The sequence below is a fragment of the Pogonomyrmex barbatus genome, unplaced genomic scaffold (assembly GCF_055798465.1).
Source record: "Pogonomyrmex barbatus isolate J1 unplaced genomic scaffold, ASM5579846v1 scaffold3, whole genome shotgun sequence".
In the NCBI taxonomy this organism is placed as follows: Eukaryota; Metazoa; Arthropoda; class Insecta; order Hymenoptera; family Formicidae; genus Pogonomyrmex; species Pogonomyrmex barbatus.
Window position 1 is genome coordinate 12488295 of NW_028297127.1, and position 19022 is coordinate 12507316.

General features: G+C 38.7%; 1 protein-coding gene across 6 annotated transcripts in view; it reads right to left on the reverse strand.

Annotated features, from left to right (window-relative positions):
* The window catches only part of LOC105422499 (kin of IRRE-like protein 3), a 151970-nt gene that overhangs the window by 85997 nt on the left and 46951 nt on the right, over positions 1–19022 (reverse strand). Inside the window, exon 1 of one of the 6 annotated variants that reach the window (XM_089079584.1) lies at positions 8685–9714. The exons of the other annotated variants lie outside the window; for them this stretch is intronic. The gene's annotated coding sequence lies outside the window, so the exon portion shown is untranslated. Of the gene's footprint in view, positions 1–8684; positions 9715–19022 lie in introns of those variants that run through there. 6 annotated transcript variants of the gene reach the window in all.

The following is a 19022-nucleotide window of genomic DNA, read 5'->3' on the forward strand; positions in this document are numbered from 1 at the left end:
TACGTATGCATATGATCCTGCGAATGCATCACTGTATATGCCCTCGCACGAGTTATGCAGCTATTCGACTACGTCTCGCGACTAAGGCGGCTGCAGGAAGCCGACTGGCGACATTTTACTTCGTCCCTTCCGTCGCGTCTCCCTTTCTTATCCCCCTCTGAATCCTATTCCTGTTTCCTTTCGCTAACTCTCACCAATTTTTCGTACGTTTACGACCGGCGGGGTTGCCGGTGCGGGCTACGCGGAAAGGGCGAGGAAGGAAGTCGAGTCAGTCAAAAGTTTGTAGGTAACTTCCTGAACTATCCGGCTGTAAAGACTGCATGCAGTACATACACGAACGCATGTGCGTGTGTAGGTGCGCCGAAAGTTCAAAGAGCTCAGAATGCGCATTGCACGTGTCGCGCATCCAGTTGAAAGTATATATACGTATCTCTTCTTCCTGTCTATCGTCGTCAACACACTTCTCGGAGAGATCTACTTTAGTTCGTTAACAAGTTCTCCTCTACCTTCATCGCATCAATTTTTGTTTGCTTTGGTATCTTTAATATATTTAAAGAATTTTTTCTTTTCTACCGCGCGCAGTGTATGTGCAGAATAAGCATACTTTCAACTCGAATCTGAAATTCAATTCGGTAAGATCGAATCGATAGGATTATATTATGACAAATATAATATAATAGGATAATAAAAATCTAAATGTATATTACGATCGTCATAATAGTATATACATAAGTATATGTATATTTCTAAACTGAGCATAGATAACATAGATTGAAAAAATTTTCTTTTATATACAATATACTATAACGAGATATCACAAGATGTTTAATCGACCATCGAAATCTTAGGAATCATCGTGATTCTAGATTTCAATCGAATTTAAAACTACATCTTGACGAAGAATAATTATTGTGAAAGACGAGAGTCACTTGGATCTTGGTGTTGGGCATCGAGTGAAAATTAATCAAGGACAGAGTCTATTCAAGGAACGAAGTTACAGCTTCATGCTGCAGCGAGGGACTACGTCTCTAATATCGTTGACGTCGGGGAAGTTGGAGTCGATGGCGATCGCCCATGGGAGCCCAATTCCAACCTACGTAGACGACAGCTAAGAGTCGACGCGGGAGGAGATCCGTGTTTTTGTTAAGCTGATAAACAGAGCCAGCGCCAATCGTCGTGGAATGTATGAGCGCCGTACGAAAGAGCGAGGAACGGAAAGCGACACCACCGCTGAATCCCGTTTGTAATCTGGCGGTTTGTATCGATAGCTCCCGCGAGCTGGGTCGATTGAAAGAGCGCGCGCGGGAGAGCTATCGATACTGAAAACGTATTGGTTCGTCGAAACGAACCCAGAAATTACAAGCAGCTTCTCGACTCACGTCGTCGGGAGGAAATTTATAAAGCGCACCCGATCACGCGCACGGTATTCCGCGATTCCCGTACCTTCGCCGGGGCAAATTCTTCGGGAATTCGCGAGTTGCGTCGAGTCGCGTTTGGGGATTCCATGCACGATGTGTATATCAAACCCCCCTTTCACTTCCTTCCGTTCATGCGAGTGGCGACGGCGGACACCGGAAAGAAATTTGATCGCCGTATCGCGTGTGGCCTGCACTCCTTCCATATTAAGTCGACGAGTTTTTAGATATCGGTATATAGGATTTTTCAATAATGTCCCGGAACATCTCCCAGACTTCCCGCGGAAACCCGAACAACCGCTGGCATTTGCATATTACACGATTCTATTATCGTAATTTTTTTTTTCCATATTTTCGAGACGAAGGTAATCTTGAAGGAAATCTTTCTACGTACCATACCATATACTTTAAAATTGCGGAAATTGAAATCGATATAACTTTGGTAAGAGAGAAATCGTTTCCTACGATTCCCTTCGTAAAACTAGCAGACGTAGGTTACATTTCTTCAAAATGCTAAATTCGTAAAAATAATTATCAATCTTGGGACGATTATCATCAGTCAAATTATCATCATTCCCTTTAATGTAAAGATAAAGTTTAGGGATAGTATCGTCGATACGATCGGCTCGGCATTGGTATTGCAAATCGCACGGGCGCACAAATACAATTCACCAACGAGATACATTAGTCGCATTGTTGATTCTCACAATGATCCGATCGCCCGACGCACGCTATGCAGTTTTCCAAGTAAGCGACATCCGATTAATCAGCGAGGCCGGGCGATCAATCAACGCGCATGGCGCGCACAATGAAGGGACCCGGTCAAAAGTGGACCGTGATAATTTCGCACGGCGAAACAACTGTGTTTCCGATACGCGTCGTAGCTAATAACGACGCGATATAGACAGGGGGAAAGGAGACAGGGGGAGGGAACGAGTTGAAATACGAAACGCAGCGAGAAACAATGACGGACGGGCTTCGCTCGCGGGCCGCGAGCGCAAATTTCACAATGGCCCGGCACGCGCACACCAAGAATACGATCGAACGGGGAGATGGGGGGAATATGGTGTACACACGGTGTGCACAAGAGGACAGAGGAATATTCGGGATGTCTCTGTCAATAGTGACGTCGCGCGCGCATTGTGGCCGGTTTATTTGCCAGTTTGCGCCGTCATTGCGAGCGGCATGCGGCGAGAGAAGCCGAAAATGCGTTGCGAGGCGCAACGGAGACGTAGAGTAATGTCGTTGCGGCGAGCTCAACGGCGATTATTAGCTAACCAGAACACAATCTCGACGATCGACATTTCATCGATCAAACAACGGAACGTACACGTACACACGCTATGATCCGTGGCGTAATCGCGCCCTCTCGACTCTGGGACTTATGGATCTTCGAGACTCCTACCCTTCGTTGGAAGGATCTATCTTGTTGCCGTATTATCGCCCGAGAAGGGATGACGGTTTCGTATAATTTCGACGACTTCGGAGGAGGTTTACATCATACGGACACGCGAAACTGATATTCACGACTGTTCGTGATAATGGAAAAGACTACTACTAGCGTAAAGGAGAACTTTTGAATTTACCTCCCGACAACTGAATTTGTTCTGCAATCGTACCGGGTTAAATTAAAAAGCCGAGAATAACTTTTACGAGAGTAACGTTCTCTTCAGGATATTTAAATAAAAATGTATATGTTTCATACGTACTCTATGAAATAAAAAATGTAAATCTTATGTAAGTTACTTTTTTATATTTCTATATAAAAGCTATTCGCGATACGCATTTTCCAAAAAGCACTCCAATATAATAAATCAATTAAATCTCTCTCCTGCCATAGTTCGAGCGATCATTTTTTTTTTTTTAATCTAAAAGTATCAACAATTCAATCTTTCCGTAAGATCCCGTTGCCGCAGATTATTTGACGCTAACAATTTTTCGGCGTGATACGGAAACTTGAAAATAAGCGGTATGCAATTATTTTCTGGATAGACGATCGTAACCGCGATTGTTACGGATTTAATGTTGGGAAAGGAAGTGCACGCGAGCAAGGAATTAGATTATAAATTTACCCGGGCGGTACCGGGCTGGCTGGAAAATTGTCTTGGCCGCACCTGAGACCTCATGCATACATTCCACGGAACGAAGATGCGGCTCCAATGTTATACCGTGAGGAACAGCGCGGTCACGTCGAGATTCTTGTATTTTTTACGAGCACGATGGTCGCACCCTTTAAAACGCAGTTGCGCGAATTTAAAGTAACAACTGAAATCGGTGCATCCGTGATAAATATATAAGCGTAGCTTCAAACTTTTATTAAGATAAAAATCCACGAATCCACTCACCGCGACCACGATTTCGAATTGCAACGGCCTCGCTATCGCACGTAACGCCTATTCTATCACACACGTCACTCGCAATTTTTCTCAAAGTGCACGAAGAACGAGCAAGCCCGAAAAAGATATTTCTATTTCAAGAGTAAGATTGTTTTTAAGATAAATTAAATAGATAAGTAAAATCAAATTCAGCCTGGTGAAGAACACTCGCGTGTAAACCAACACAGATTCTTGCTTTAGATAATATATTATTTAGAAGATATATGTATATTGTAAAAAATTATTGCCGATAACTTTTTTAATAAACTCCCTCGTCGTTGTATCACACGTCGTCGATCGTCACATTTGCAGAATTTCGCGATGTTCCTCGTGTTAAAAGAATGTCCTCGCGTGCGACTGGAGATCGCATAGCCGACGTTTTTATCCTCGCAAGCGGTCGCGCGAAAAAACGAGATGTGAAATCATACAGAGCGCGGGAGTATATAGGGCTTTGAAATTAAATGGCGGCGTGTATTAGCCCATAAACGTCAGCGCGATTTAATAGAGCTCACGTGCGGTCCACGGAAACGTGGCGATTACTTTGTTTGCACGGCCGCTGCAACTTTGCGGCCGCCGCCGGGCAAAAAATCGTTCTGTTGCCGATATAATTTCGCGCGTGAAACAAGCGATACGATCATTTCCCGCAGCTGTAGCCGCAGCTCTTCCCTCTTCCGGTCGAGCGAACGTTCATCCCCGACAGCAGGGGATGCCCGGTTAACGAATAAGAAACGAAAAAGTAGCAAAAGCGAGCGTGCACCGTCCTGTTTCAGTGTTCTCGGCAAACATGTTATTTCATCGGAAAATGTTCCGACCGGTATCCGCCTGCGCTTCTTACGATTGCGGTCTCTCGCAAAAATTTAATGCTTCCGAATCACTCGCGAGATTAAAGTTGCAATATGCGGGTGCATTCTCGTTCCATCGTTCTATCTCGTTCTGACTCATTGGTATTTATATATCGCAACTATTATTGATAGATCAGCCTCATTTCGTGTGGTGAATATAAAAATTAATATTAAATAGAGAGAGAGAGAGAGAGAGAGAGAGAGAGAGAGAGAGAGAGAGAGAAAAATCGTATTCCCTCTTTTCTCTTTTTCCTAAATATATAAATAAAGTTGTAAAGAGTGTCGTGTAAAATGTACAAGTTTAAATAATATAGCTAATAGGAAAAATTTGTTCCTTCTTGTCGTTAACAGAATTATATTCTAATCCAATATGAAACAAGTCTCTGGATCAATATATATGAATTTTATGCTTTTCTATATTTTCTCACATACTTCTGCAATATCACGCGGTCTATCGTAGTTTTTTTTCTCCCGCCACTTCTTTTGCCGCGCGGAAAGTTCGTCAACTGACTTCTTCTTGCGTGTGATAAAAAATTCTACTCTACTTGAAAGTTAAATCGCATTAGCGCAGCCAGCGTACACGTGTATAACGTCGTCGACGGTGCTTTGAATTCCCGCAATCTCATAGAGACGAAGAAAATCGCGTGTTTAACGTCCCGGCAAGGGGGACCCGTTAAATATTTGTCCGTCGTTATACCGAAACGGCGCGCTCTGATCATTGCTATCAGGGAATCATGGTTATTGCGCGTGTTATGGTCACCTATTTTGCGACAACGTTGCGGTCACGTTGGACAAATAAATTCCGGATTTTTGTGGATTCCCCTAACGCCGCGTGCGGATCCGCGTATGTATCGTCGGATAACAGCCGGAAATTATAAAGCGCATTGCTGTGCAACCACACAGATGTTATGCAATCTGGCTCAAAAGTGCGGAAATAAACGGAATAATTAATACCGCATCTAATTTATTACCTGCATTTAATGCCGACATTAAAAAGTTACAATCAATGTATTATTTACGAAAATTTGCTTTGTAATTAATGAAAATCCAATATAAGTAATTAAACTTCATGCTTATTTGTCATAGTTGAGTAAACCACATATTTCTCGATCTAGCTCCGCTTTCAAATTGCTTTATATGCTTTATATGCATCGCTGTCCACACTGCTGCGTTACATGTAAAGGATTTCGTTTTTTTTTTTTTTTGATGAAAAAAAAAAGTATTAATTACAATCATTGACATGACTCGTATCAACAATTTAAACATTGACTTTTCACTGAAAATTAAAGCGATGAAAATTCAAAAAATCAATATTTAACATATTATATGTCATAGTCGAACAATGTAGAATGCTGTCCGTAATTAAACATTTTCAACATCATATTGTAGTTTATGAGCTTTCATATATTAACCCTGACGCATTAGCATATGCAAAATTTCCCATTCCTGACAGAATTATTCGACAGATTTCCGAGATTATTATTTCAGCTAACATTGGCAATATTTGCTCGCAATTAGGGATGAGTCACAGAACGCCGTTTTGCGTCTCGCAACCGGCGGTATCAGTTAATCGGATTCATCATTAATGCACACGCGCTTGGTGTCCCATTAATGCACGCGGGCAACACATTATTCTGTTATTATTTCATCTCTACCCTGAAAGCAGCCAACAATCGACGTATAAAAAGCGACGACAAATCGACGATAAATCGGTTATCCAATGACCGGAATTGGTCGCTAATAAATAACATACTAACAGATTTCTGCTACCTTAACCAATAGCGAACGCTTATAAAAAATGTAAAAAGAGTATTAATTATTATGCAGTATCGCTCTGCAGCAACATCAAATATTGAATTGTATTTAATTGACGGCATTTAATTGACAGTGAATGTGATTTCGTCCAATTTATAATGTAAAATTTTGCAGATGCTCTCGCGTACAAAAGCATAGGATATAGCATCGTTAATTATTATTTTATTATATTATTATATTATTATATTATTATATTATTATATCATTATAATTATCAAAATTATGCTACCTATCTAAAAGATATTATTGTATGAAATTTTATACATTTTTTTAATGTCAAATTATAAGAGCCAAGAGATGAAATTTTGATTGAGACTTATTACCTAAAATACTTTCTAAAATAAGAGATTTGATTTTTCTTCATTTATTATTCATTTATTCTTTAAATGTGTGTTTATTTTTAAGCGATAATCATCATTTCTATGTTAATTAAAGCATAGATCCACAATATTCAGACTATCGTCGCTGTTGTATTGGGGCCGCTTCGTTATTGCGAATTGATGTTACCGATGACGTACACCAGATGCGCATTCTGAGCTAAACTCAATCCCGTGGTGTTTACACACAGTGGTTACCAGCGAGCATGTCAAATTATCTTACGATTAGTTCGCGAATGTTACGAATGCGAATTTCAAACACGGGAATCAATATCATAGTTGTGAATATGTTCATCAGAGAGAGTCGTAAGTTACAGGCAGATTTGCGATAATAAGATCGGCAATCTGATCTCCGAATTGTTGTTATCACTATTATCGTATCGGATTCGCTAAATGGTTCGATCGGGAATTATCAAGTCCTATTTGTTCGAGCGAAAATGCGTAAAATATCACCGCGAACGCGTTTCTCAGCGTGGTCGAATTTAATTCGCTAGATGGAACGTGACCGACGACAAAATAATTCGCCGCAACGTTCCCTCCAAATGTTCGCTAAACGCGTAAAGCTCAACGGCCGTAAAGCTGTTTTCGATATTCAGTTTCGATGTTCTCATGTTTTACAAATGACTGGTGTACTCTAGGCGGACCGATTCTACAAGTGCGTAGATCAAGTTTATATTCCCGAAAGCAAGGAACCGTAATCTCCGGCATCGATTCTATCGAGTATCATCGTTTGCTCAAACTCTCCGTTGCGCCTCATTTTCATCGGTGGCGACTCTCCGCGACGAAGTCATCGCAGCGGGCGATATATTTCTCGTCGATTGAGTTTCGCGAGCTTTCGGAGCGAACGGAGAAATCAGATCCGATGCATCGAAGCGCGTGTAGACGGCGCTTCGCGGGGAATTATCAGCCGCAACATTAATTCCGCGAAATACAGAAAATTTTTCTCCGGCAGTCGTTCCGTCATCGACGGACGGTCCTTAACGACTCGTCGCTCCAAGAAGACTTAATCGGATTGAGTTCGCCGAGGATTCACAATCGTACTTTAAAATTATAAATTCGATTGTCCGAATCAACGACAAAGCCATTTCATTCAAATTTAATTAAATTAGAATTACGCTTCTTTACCGTACCTCGAGGCCTGAATTAATTAATTGTACTCCTTATATATTTACATATCAATATATTTGTCACAATTTTGTTTTGCTTTTTTTTTTCTCTTTCATTTCATTGTATATTAATTTAAACAATAAATTCAAAAATTTGGTCAATTAAACTATTTAATATTGGAAAAGATTGTTGTAAATATATAAAAAATAATATGTTGTGTTTTCGTGATATTTTATTTTCCGTTGCTTGTAAATAAAGTGCTCGGAAAGAAATGTAAAAAGTAATAATACCAAATAATTGACTAGATTTGAAATTGATTTCTCTTTTGCAAAAATTACTTTGTCATCATTTTTTACCGAGCTTATTCTATTTCTGTGAAATATCTCCTATTATTTTTATTATTTATATTTGCGAGATCGCTCTATAAATGTCAAATAACCAGTATGTTTCGGAATTATATTGTCATATAAAATACAGAAATAGATTAATAATTAATGTTTTTGTGAGCTTTATACATGAATCGATGCATCATCGTAATCAACCGAATATTAAATCGATAATAGGTAATCTTACATATTTCAGAGTCAAATATTAATCTTAATTCTATTTCCATCCATCTCGAGGCAATAATATATTTTATTTGTATGATATTCTTTATATAATCTATATACTATATATCTACGCACAACTTTGTTATAATTAATTGTTTATTCACAGATTAATTACCAGGTTAAAATATAATTTAACACTCACCAATAAGATGCGTAGCGATGGAATTATAATTTCATTATCATCCGATGACTGTCCGATGACTTTTCCTTCCTTGTTGTTCTTCTTTCTTGTTTTTTGAAGGCACTTATACAATCACTTGCGGAAATACTGTATTCCCGTATTAAAATATTTTGCACGGCAATCAATGATAGATACAACTTCGATATTATACTCGCCCGAAAATCGGAACACAAGTGATAACGCAATCAATCTTGCGAAAATAACAATCCGTTACATAAAGTACGAAAGTTCAAGTCAATTTACCGAACCGAAATACTTTACTTATTTAATTATAAGATAATTCTAAATCACAAATAGTTTCTTTTATAATTATACGTATATAATTCGGTTTCTTTTATAATTAATTAATTTTTTACAAACAGTATATAACAGCAACAATACATGCTTATCGCGCACGTTGTCTCGATCAAACGATTCATATTTGATTATTACACATTATTGCGACTTGAAAATAGTAAGCTAATTATCAACTTAATAAATCAACGCGATGTAAATTTGCCGAAATAAGCGTCGCCAGAATATGCTTAAAGAATAACGAGAGTCAATTAACCCCATAACAATTTTGCTGATAATAATCGCTAATTATTTCATGTTAATTAGTTGCGAACAACGTCATGGTTCAAGAAGGAATAAAATGTGACGCACAAGAGCGAGTCGCACAACCTGTTCGACCGAGAGTCGGAATAGAAGTGATAACACAGCGAACTGATATCGCACATAAACAACACAGTAACGCGCGGCGCGCCGTAAACAGAAATGCCAAGGCCGCGGAGCGCCGGCTTCTGGTTTCAAAGTGTTCCGCATTAAATTAATTTTCAATATTTATCCGACTATACGATCAGTGAGGCAAATATTTTTGTACTTACAATTAATTATTAATAAAGCCCTCATACATACATTATATTTATTACGCGCGTTACTTCGTTCACGAATAGAATGATTTATGTATTATTTCATGTCTTCGAAAAATAATAGGAAATTATAATTCAACGGAAATTTAATTAGCCCTCGCTATTTCTAAACATGTCGAGACGATGCGATAAGTATTTCGTAGCAATTTATTTTCCGTGTAAATTATCGATTTGAAGCAGAATTGAGAGCGATAAGAAATAGCAATCGTAAATCGTATTACAGTAGCGATACTTTCAATATCGATTTGGAATTCGATATCCTATTTTGCGCTTTGTTTTTGTAGCTGTATTAATATCGCTTGTATGAAGAAGCACTCAACTAACGAATTGGTAAATCAATAATTAAAAGCAAATTCTAGTAAGCTGTAATTTTATTCTTCTTTTATTCTTAATCGAGAAGAATTAGTGTATGACGATTTAACGTGTCAATTTATATTACACAAACTAGTGCGATAAAATTTTCAAAAATTAATATGCAATTGTTACATGATTATATAATTAATATATTCTGGTTATATCGCTGATTTATGAAATTTATTTTACTTAATTTTATTCTATTTAATTTTTCAAATTCTAAATTCATAGTTAAAAACAGAGATTCTCGGTAATTTTCTACTACAAAATAATCGTTTCGACTATCCGAGTCGCCGGAAACTGAACAGAAAACGCCCGTGGAAAACTTGAAAATCGATTTATTTTTACGTCAGCTTCCTTCGAGAGACGCAATATTATTACATTGTTTTCGATAAAACGGCTTGATGATTGATACTTCCCTCGGAAAAACTGCTATCTCGCGAGACAACAGGAAGTTGCGAAGGATTGATACATTGATTGAGGTGTCAGATATTCAATAGCTCGCGTGAGAATGCTAGTGCCGTAGGGTTTTGAACGCAACAACCATTAATCCAGCGAATCCAGGCTTATCCGAAACGGGAATCGCGATGGCGAATCGCGTTTAAGCGAGCTAGCGACGCGTAATGACCGATTTCGCGCGACGTTCGGTACGCATTGTCCGGTGAAAATGCACGCCCACATATATATGCGCGCGCGCGCGCGCGCGCGCGCACACACACACACACACACACACACACACACACACACACACACACACACACACACACACACAAAATAATTGTTAACAAATATTGGCAGGATAAAGTCCGAATAAAAATAATGTACTGTTTAATAGGGAAAATCCAATCGGAAATACTCGTGAGTTTTGACTTACGGCATCTTTGCTTATTCAACTGAGAACTGAATTTAAAAAAAAAGGTAAATATTAATCATAATTCTGACGTAACGCTTTATATGCGCGCTATATGGTAAAAAATGGTAACGTGAACTGGCAAAAATAAAGTTTTAACGTGTACCAATTTTCGTGCGTGGTTATTCCGGCATAACGTAAAATGTTACATTTTTCTTTTGATAGAACCGTAAATCTTTAATGCAGTAAATCGACTACGTTTTATGCCACTACTTTCATAAAAATTGTTTCATTTATCTTTTCTTCTTGAAAAATTTATATTATTTCCAATGGTTATGGTTACGTTTGGCATTAGCGATATAAAAAATTGCACTATCGAATATTATATTTATTGCAATACAAAAATTAAAAAATACAAAAGCATTTCGCATCAAATATCATCCATGAAAAATGTGTATTTTTCTCAAAAATAATTTGAAAAAGCATTATTCATGTTATTTAAACAAACCGTTCATATAGAAACTTGAACATTGAATGAATGTAACTTAACAGGTGGATTTATCTTAAAAAAGGAATGCATTTAACGTCGAAAACTATATATATATATATATTTTTTTTTTCTACTCGATTTATATTATTTCGAAGTATCACTGTCATTTTCATCTTCCTTTTTTATATTATGTGAAAATACCGAGGGATGTGAGAAACCATGGGCTACGAGACCATGATAAGCAAACGTGTTAATTCGCTAATAATTATCTGGGTCATTCGTCTTACTCAGAATGTTATCAGTGTTAAAAAGATAACGCGCGGGAATATTTTCTCTTGCAGGAGAAATCCTGGGATTAACAATTATCAGGAAGGAGCGACGACCAATGAATAGCGCCTGACGAGAAGTTCGCGGCAAAGTTGGAAGCCGAAGAAACTTTTCTGCAAAATTGGAACGTACATAAGAAAAAGTCGAGCTTTCCGTCGACGAACGCGGACGAACGTCGGCGCGGGGTCATGAATGATTCAAAGGGGCGCGCGATCGAATAAACGTAAAATACGTACCCCGCGTATACTTTCGTTTCTTTACCCGGGCTCGAGCAGCACAATTTGCGATTTCGCATGACACAAGAAAACCTAGTGAAAATTTCAGAAATGCCGTAGAGCCGCATGCCGATGACTCCGGGCGAATCGGAAGTCGATCGTTCGACATCTTCTCGCAACGCTGCTGAAACCGAGTTCGATCGATTGATTTTCAACGCGGACGTCATAATTGCGGCGAATTCATTCGAATGTTTAACTGATGAATATTGAAATCTGTAGACTCTTATCAGATGACTCTCGTTATATATTTAAATCGTTGTACGAACGGGAAGCGAAAGGAGGCTAGCGCCAATTGTTCGTCGCCCTTAAAAAACTACTATCGCGAATTAAATTTATAAAAAGAGAGATTTGTACTTGTAGCAAAAGATGACGCAGAGTATTTCTCTCTCTTTCTCTCTCTATACACAACTGTCAGAATAAGCCAAAGCGCGCGACAGGGCAAATCCCAGGAAACGCCGGTCCGCGAAACATTTTTATGCACTACGCAGGAGCATAGTTTTAAGGATCTCGCTGTCAGTCGCGATTTCCGGAGCACACGTGTAAACCTCATAGCGACAAATTTCAGCAGCTTAACGGCAGAAATACGCGGGAGAAGAAAGAGCTAGGACAAAAACGTTGGAACGGAAGTGGCGCGCATCGGGTGCATGCCACGGCCGTCGTCGGCTGATTTATCGACTCAACCTCCGCTCGGCAAGGAAGGCAAAGTACGAAGGACGAAGTCGCGAATGAATTCTGAAAGAGGCGAAAAACATGGTGGTATGAAATATCTATTTATAGCCATTTTAGTTGCAGTTATATTTGGTTACGTTTGTATAAAATAAAAGGTGAATAAAATTGCTTATTATGATCAAATAACTTTTTTTTAATCATGTATCTATTATTGACGGAATTTTACAACAATCGAGAATATGTAATATTTTTGATCTCTTTAATTTCTTAAATGCAAATGTACTTGAACAATTTCTAATTTCGATGGGATTATATTGTATGTCATTATGGTATAGAAATTTTTTTATATGGGATGTAATAAACATTTCTCTCTTATCTCATCTTACGCAATGCCATTAAACTAATATGCATTAATTAATTTTGGAATTCCGAGCATCATGGCATTTTGTCGTGCCGCGAGATAGCAAGAATGGGAGAAACCCGAATTATGTGCGCGAATTTGCATGAAGGTAAATTGTAAGCAGTAAAAGCGTATCAAGACGGCTAAGTGCTCTGCGGTAACTAAATTTATTGCTAAGATCCTCGAGAAATTATATTTGTGATGCATAAATAAATAAAGGATCTATTAATCGCGCATTATACGCTATTACTTGTTACACACGACATACACATATACACATAATGTTATAAAAGTATTTAATTTAAAAAATTTTCCATGTATAATTTCTCGTATTTTCCATATAATTTACAATGTATCATATATTTAATATCTAATAAAAAAAAAGTATATATTAAATTTAAAGAGAAAACGAGATATTTGAAACTGAAATTGTAAACATTGTCGACACGCAAAACTGTTTTAACATAATACGTGATTTATTTTAAAAAAATAATTAAATAACTTTAATTGTTATAGTGTTGTGAGAATATTTATAGTTAATTCACAATGTCTCATATTAAATAAAAATTGATTGACACACCTGAGCAATACTGCCAAAGCGACAAAATGTTCAGGTTCATCTGAAGAAGTCTGTAAGATTCCCGATTCTTCTTCGAATTTAAATCGAAGTTAGAAAAGGATGCTTATAGGCACTTAATCGGCGGAAATGGGAGATAGGTACATAACGAACCAGCGGAAAGTCGATGAAAAGTCTCCAGTATGCCCCATCCCTTTTCTTTTACCTTTCCGGCTTTCTCGGAGGATTCGTCTGGTCGGCCTTTTTCGTCTTTGCAATCGTCGGTGAGCCGGGAATCGATTCTTTTTAATTACAAAGTAATTTGAATTAACGACGAGAGGAGTGCCGCAGCATAGAATAATCTGGACCTCGATATAAAGAGACTCCCTTCGAGGTTTTCAAGCGCCCCATCGGAGGACTCGTGAAGATCGCCTCGACTTCATGATGCTCGGCAGTTCTCTATTTTGTTCACTACCGCGCAATTTATTGTTCCCATTAAATAATCCAATACCAATGAAAAATATTATCAAAAGTTACTTGATCGATTGGAAGAAAAAAATACCAATACAAGAACACTTTTATTTTGAAAATATCTTTCCAATGAAGATAATTCCAATATTCGTTAAGAAAAAATTCACTCCAAGTCTATTAAAAAAAAAATCTATAAATAAAAGTCTGGCACTTTTTTTAATACACAGTCGCATTAATGCACGGAGTTAATAAGATAATAAAATATAACTGATCTTGTTTTATCAATCAGCTAATGATATTTTCATTCTCTCTCTTTATGTGTTTGATTTAAATTGTTTAATTTATGATGCGCTATGTATGTTAAGGAACACTTCTAACAGGCTTATTCTCTTTAATAAAATTTGTAATTTGTAATATATACATCAATGAAAATACACCGAATAACATAGACGGCTCTCGATGAAGCGGAGAGAAGGAAACTCGAAACCGCAGTAGCACGCAATGCGTTATCGAAAAATATATCTCTTTCCCAAGCGTATGTGTAAAAGCTTCATGACACTCGATATTTAATATAGCGCCCGCGGAATTGTTTAATTTAGATAGATCTCTCTCATTCAATGAACGTCGGTTCAGCGCCAGTTAAAACGCATTGATAAAATGTATTACACGGCACGAAAATTAAAACGCTATAAAAACATTATTCTGACAAAATATTCTTTTGATAAATGCCTAATAATTATAGATCAATTGACATCTTAACATTTCATTTGTTAAGAAACACTTCATATTTTAACTTTTAATCAAAATATTATCGTTATAAAAACATTATCACAAAAATGTTTTTAAGTAAAATATGTTGCCAAATTTGTACATCTTTTGTAATCAAGAGTCACTTCCATTTAGCATTTGTATATATTGTCAAGTATATATGACTAAATATAATTTTGTTTGAATGATTTATCTCTGAATGTATTTTCTTTTAATTATGTTTAATTGAAAGAAAGAACATATAAAATGTATAAAATATATATGTTACGCAAAATTTTATTTCTTTTCATTTTTCATGTTTTGATTTTAATCTCAGATTGTTTTTATTTATACTTTGCTCGAAAAATTTTTTATAAATATTTACAAGTGCTCTTTGCGTTAATAAAGAAATAAGTTTTCATTTGCTGTTATCGCTAATAATGGCTAAAAACAGTCATATTTGAGAAACTGTCAGATTACCAATCATTGAAATGGGTTACCTAATACAATCAGGTAAACGAGGTCAAATCTGCAGCTCGTTAAAACAAATCGACGGAAAGCAGGTTCTTTCAATTAAAAGTTGTACCCTCTCCCCGTGCAAAAAATGCAATGGAGCTTTTATGTCAAAAGCGCATTAAAGTTTCGTAACATTCTGCGCGCGCCTCTATACGAAATTAATAGTTGAATTCGCGAGCGATCCCGTGTACGAAAACGAGATGTAACATTTCAAAGCGGAACACGAGAAACTTACGCTAACACACGAGAATGTCATTGGAAAAATTCCGATTCGAAGCGAACGAAGTCGAACGGAGTTAATGCACATTCGATAACGTAACGCGTTGTTCCGGGCAATCGCCATAACTCTTCCGATGGAAAATATGCAACTGAAACTTGCAGAAGCTTTGAAAGCACCGCTATATTGCTATGTATTTTCCATTACGAAGTTTCTCGATGTGTGTGTGTGTGTGCGCGCGCGCGCGTGCGTGCGTGCGTGCGTGCGTGTGTGTGTGTGTGTGTGTGTGTGTGTACGCAGCAAAATTGCTTAATTTATGGTGCGCTATACCGGGTGCTTTGTTAACGTATTAGAGTGTTTGTTAGAAAGTGCGTTCGATACATGAGCGAGTAAAGCGAACTGGATTAACTAACAATGGAATTCCGCGCATTGTTGCAGAACGCGCGCCGTATTTTCGTGAGATAAACAGAACTGTGAATTTACTTTCACTCGCATAATCAGAGAAAAGTTGATTCCCGGCATAGGAAAGAGAATCCTCGCGCGCTTAATTTTCAGAACTCCAACGCTATTCTGATTAAAATTAACAGATACAGCCTTTCATCCACCCATTCAATAACTTGATAACGGAAGAGACAATTAAAATGATAATCTGTTATAATCGAATTCTGCATGCGGATATCAACAATTGTCCGTAGACAATATTTAATTATGCCAATATGCCAAACGAATATTGATTTACTTTGTCATTGTCGACGCAAAAATATTCCATATATTTTCAATCAATTTTTAAACTTTTAAACACTTTAATTTTCAATTTAAATTTAAATTTTGCAAATTTTTGTTTACATTATATAAATTACATCTAACAAAAAAATAAAGCTGATTAAAACATCTTTTTTAATTTCATATTATTAAAATATAGGAAATACATAATCACTTTGTATATAAATATTATTAGAGAGAGTGTAGTGTTTACAAACAGAATCGCGAATATGTTCTTTTTTCGCAACAAATATACCTCTTTAAAAAGTAAAACCTATTGTAAATATAATCTGTTGCTTCTATCATACATCATGGATGTAAAGCGCCGAAATTGGCATAAGAATTTACAAATAATAAATCATACTTAAAAACATCTCAGCAAGTCACTCATCTCAGTCTCCGGAAGTCACGTGATGGCTCCTTATTCTGGCGCGCCGTATAATCTCTGAACAAATTTAATGCTTTTCTTTGTAAAAAGAAATTCTGAAAAAGCATCACGAAGTCAGCCTCTCGTTCGACCATCGATCGTACCCCTCTTACACTCCGTTTCCTTTCGGCGGCTTCTTCCCAGTGGAAGAATAGCTCGGCTTAAGTGGTAAATCTTGTCCTCACGACGATGGCGACGACGGTACCGGGAAATGGGTGCCGGTGTTGGTGAGACGATCCCCGGTTGACTAAAGTTGATAGCGGTCGCGCGCAAGCTGAAGCGGAGTTCCCCCGAAGTTTCGTCGTGGCGCGGTACATCTCGATCGAATTCTGTGCTCCGCTTGCCGCTCTTTGATACACACGTACACACGTACATGCGCACACGGTGAAATGACAATGTCGCGCAAGGCTGGCTCACCCACACGTCGGCGCCTGTACGTACGCCGCTCAGATACGGCGCACATACAGTCACAGTCGCAAAACGACGACATACGACGACGGTGCGGCGTCGGCGTCGGCGTCGGCGTCGGCGTCGGTGTCGCCTTCGCTCGTGGATCCGCGTACGTGTGCCAGCAGGCGAGCAGGCAGGCAGGCAGGCAGGCAGGCAGGCAGAAAGAGGATGCGGCTGTAACGGGCGTGCAGCATGTGGCACATAAGGCCGGGACCACGGATACATAATGCAAACAGTTTGGGCCAAGCCCCGGTCACAAGTTTAACTTAGTTTGCTACATAGGGTGCAGGGTAATTGCATTTACTCTGACGTCTGTAGGTTCTCGCCGCGCGCGACCTACCTACCTACCTACCTATCCTCCCGGTTGCGCGCCGTTCGCCACCCCCATTCCTATCTTCGGGGTTCGCCCACCCTCACACACCGCTGCTACCACGCTTTACACGACGTCTTACTGAGAGAGAGAGAGAGAGAGAGAAAGAGAGAGAGAGAGAGAGAGAGAGAGAGAGAGAGAAAGAATAGAGTGAGAGTGAGAGAAAGGGGGGGGAGGGGAGAGAATACTGCCATGAGCCGTAAATGAAGATTCCCAAAACTGCATCTGCATCGACCTGGGTCAGGCAACTGCCACGGACAGTTTTGCGAGGTCGCCCGCTCGATCGCTTCGTCGGCTGCATCGCAGTTTCCCGGAGTTTGTTATTGGTTTCTAAGACCCGTGTCGAAGCCACGCTTTACCTAGTACCTTAAGTACGATGAGTTACTCTTGGCTGGCACTGCGGCGGCCACCAGCGTGGAGGCAATCGCAAATCGTGATCATCGGATTCAATTTTGAGAGCAAGTCGAATAAGCTGTGATTAAACGCGGAAACAGACGTATGTATCATCAGTCAAGTTCTGTTGCTCGCACATCTTGTTTGTTTACGAGTTTTCCGTAAGTTTGCGAACGCACTCTAAAAGAGACACTGCCGTGTGTTCAAATACCTTTAATTTAATTGATTTCAGTCTCTTTCCCGCGGTTTATCACGTTTGAAACGAGAAAATAAGAATTTATTAGATAAAGCTTTTTATATCTCCCTGGAGCGGAAACTAATCAAATCTTAAACGAAATTTATATAATACTTCCCTTTCAAAAAGATTTTCTGAAAACTTTATCAAAGATTGAATTAGGAAATTGTGTTGTGTTGTGTTGTGTATAACAGACGATGTCACATCTGAACAAAAATTAGAGGAAAATAATAACACTACTAAAATTACGATTACGTATGATATAATCTCTTGGGGGGGGGGGGAAATTTGATCTGACATTTAATTGTTAAATTAGACATTAATGGCTCAGAAAATGTAAAGTGACTGTAGCAGCGGTGGCGACGCATTAGATATAGACAGTCTCAAAATTCCGGACTAAACCGCCAATGTGGTTTCGGCCGACTGTCGCGGATAGTTTCGCAAGACTATACACTGTGGCAGATACATATTCTGCGGCAGCAGAAGTTGGTTATTAGTTCTAACGTTTGTATCGGGCACCGGGGCCGCGTATTCTTGGTCGGTATATCGATTCGAGCGCAATTAAGGCGTAAATGTCCGGCGAGCGTTGGAATTCGCAATTCCCGGCAACTTTTATATGGCGACAATATTACCGACTAATAAATCGGAAACGGCCTTCCGTAATATGCAAAGTTGAACTAGGCAGTGATTTAATAAGCAAGATTCTCTCCCCGTAGCGCCATACAACGAAGTCAGGCCATTATTGAAACGACCAAATGTAATACCGTGCAGTTTTGCGATGTTCTACACCTGCTACTTCGAACGCGTTTCCTGAAGCCTCGAAACTCTCTTAAGGCTGATATCGATTGCAAGTATGAGAACAACGCGCGTTAAATTTGA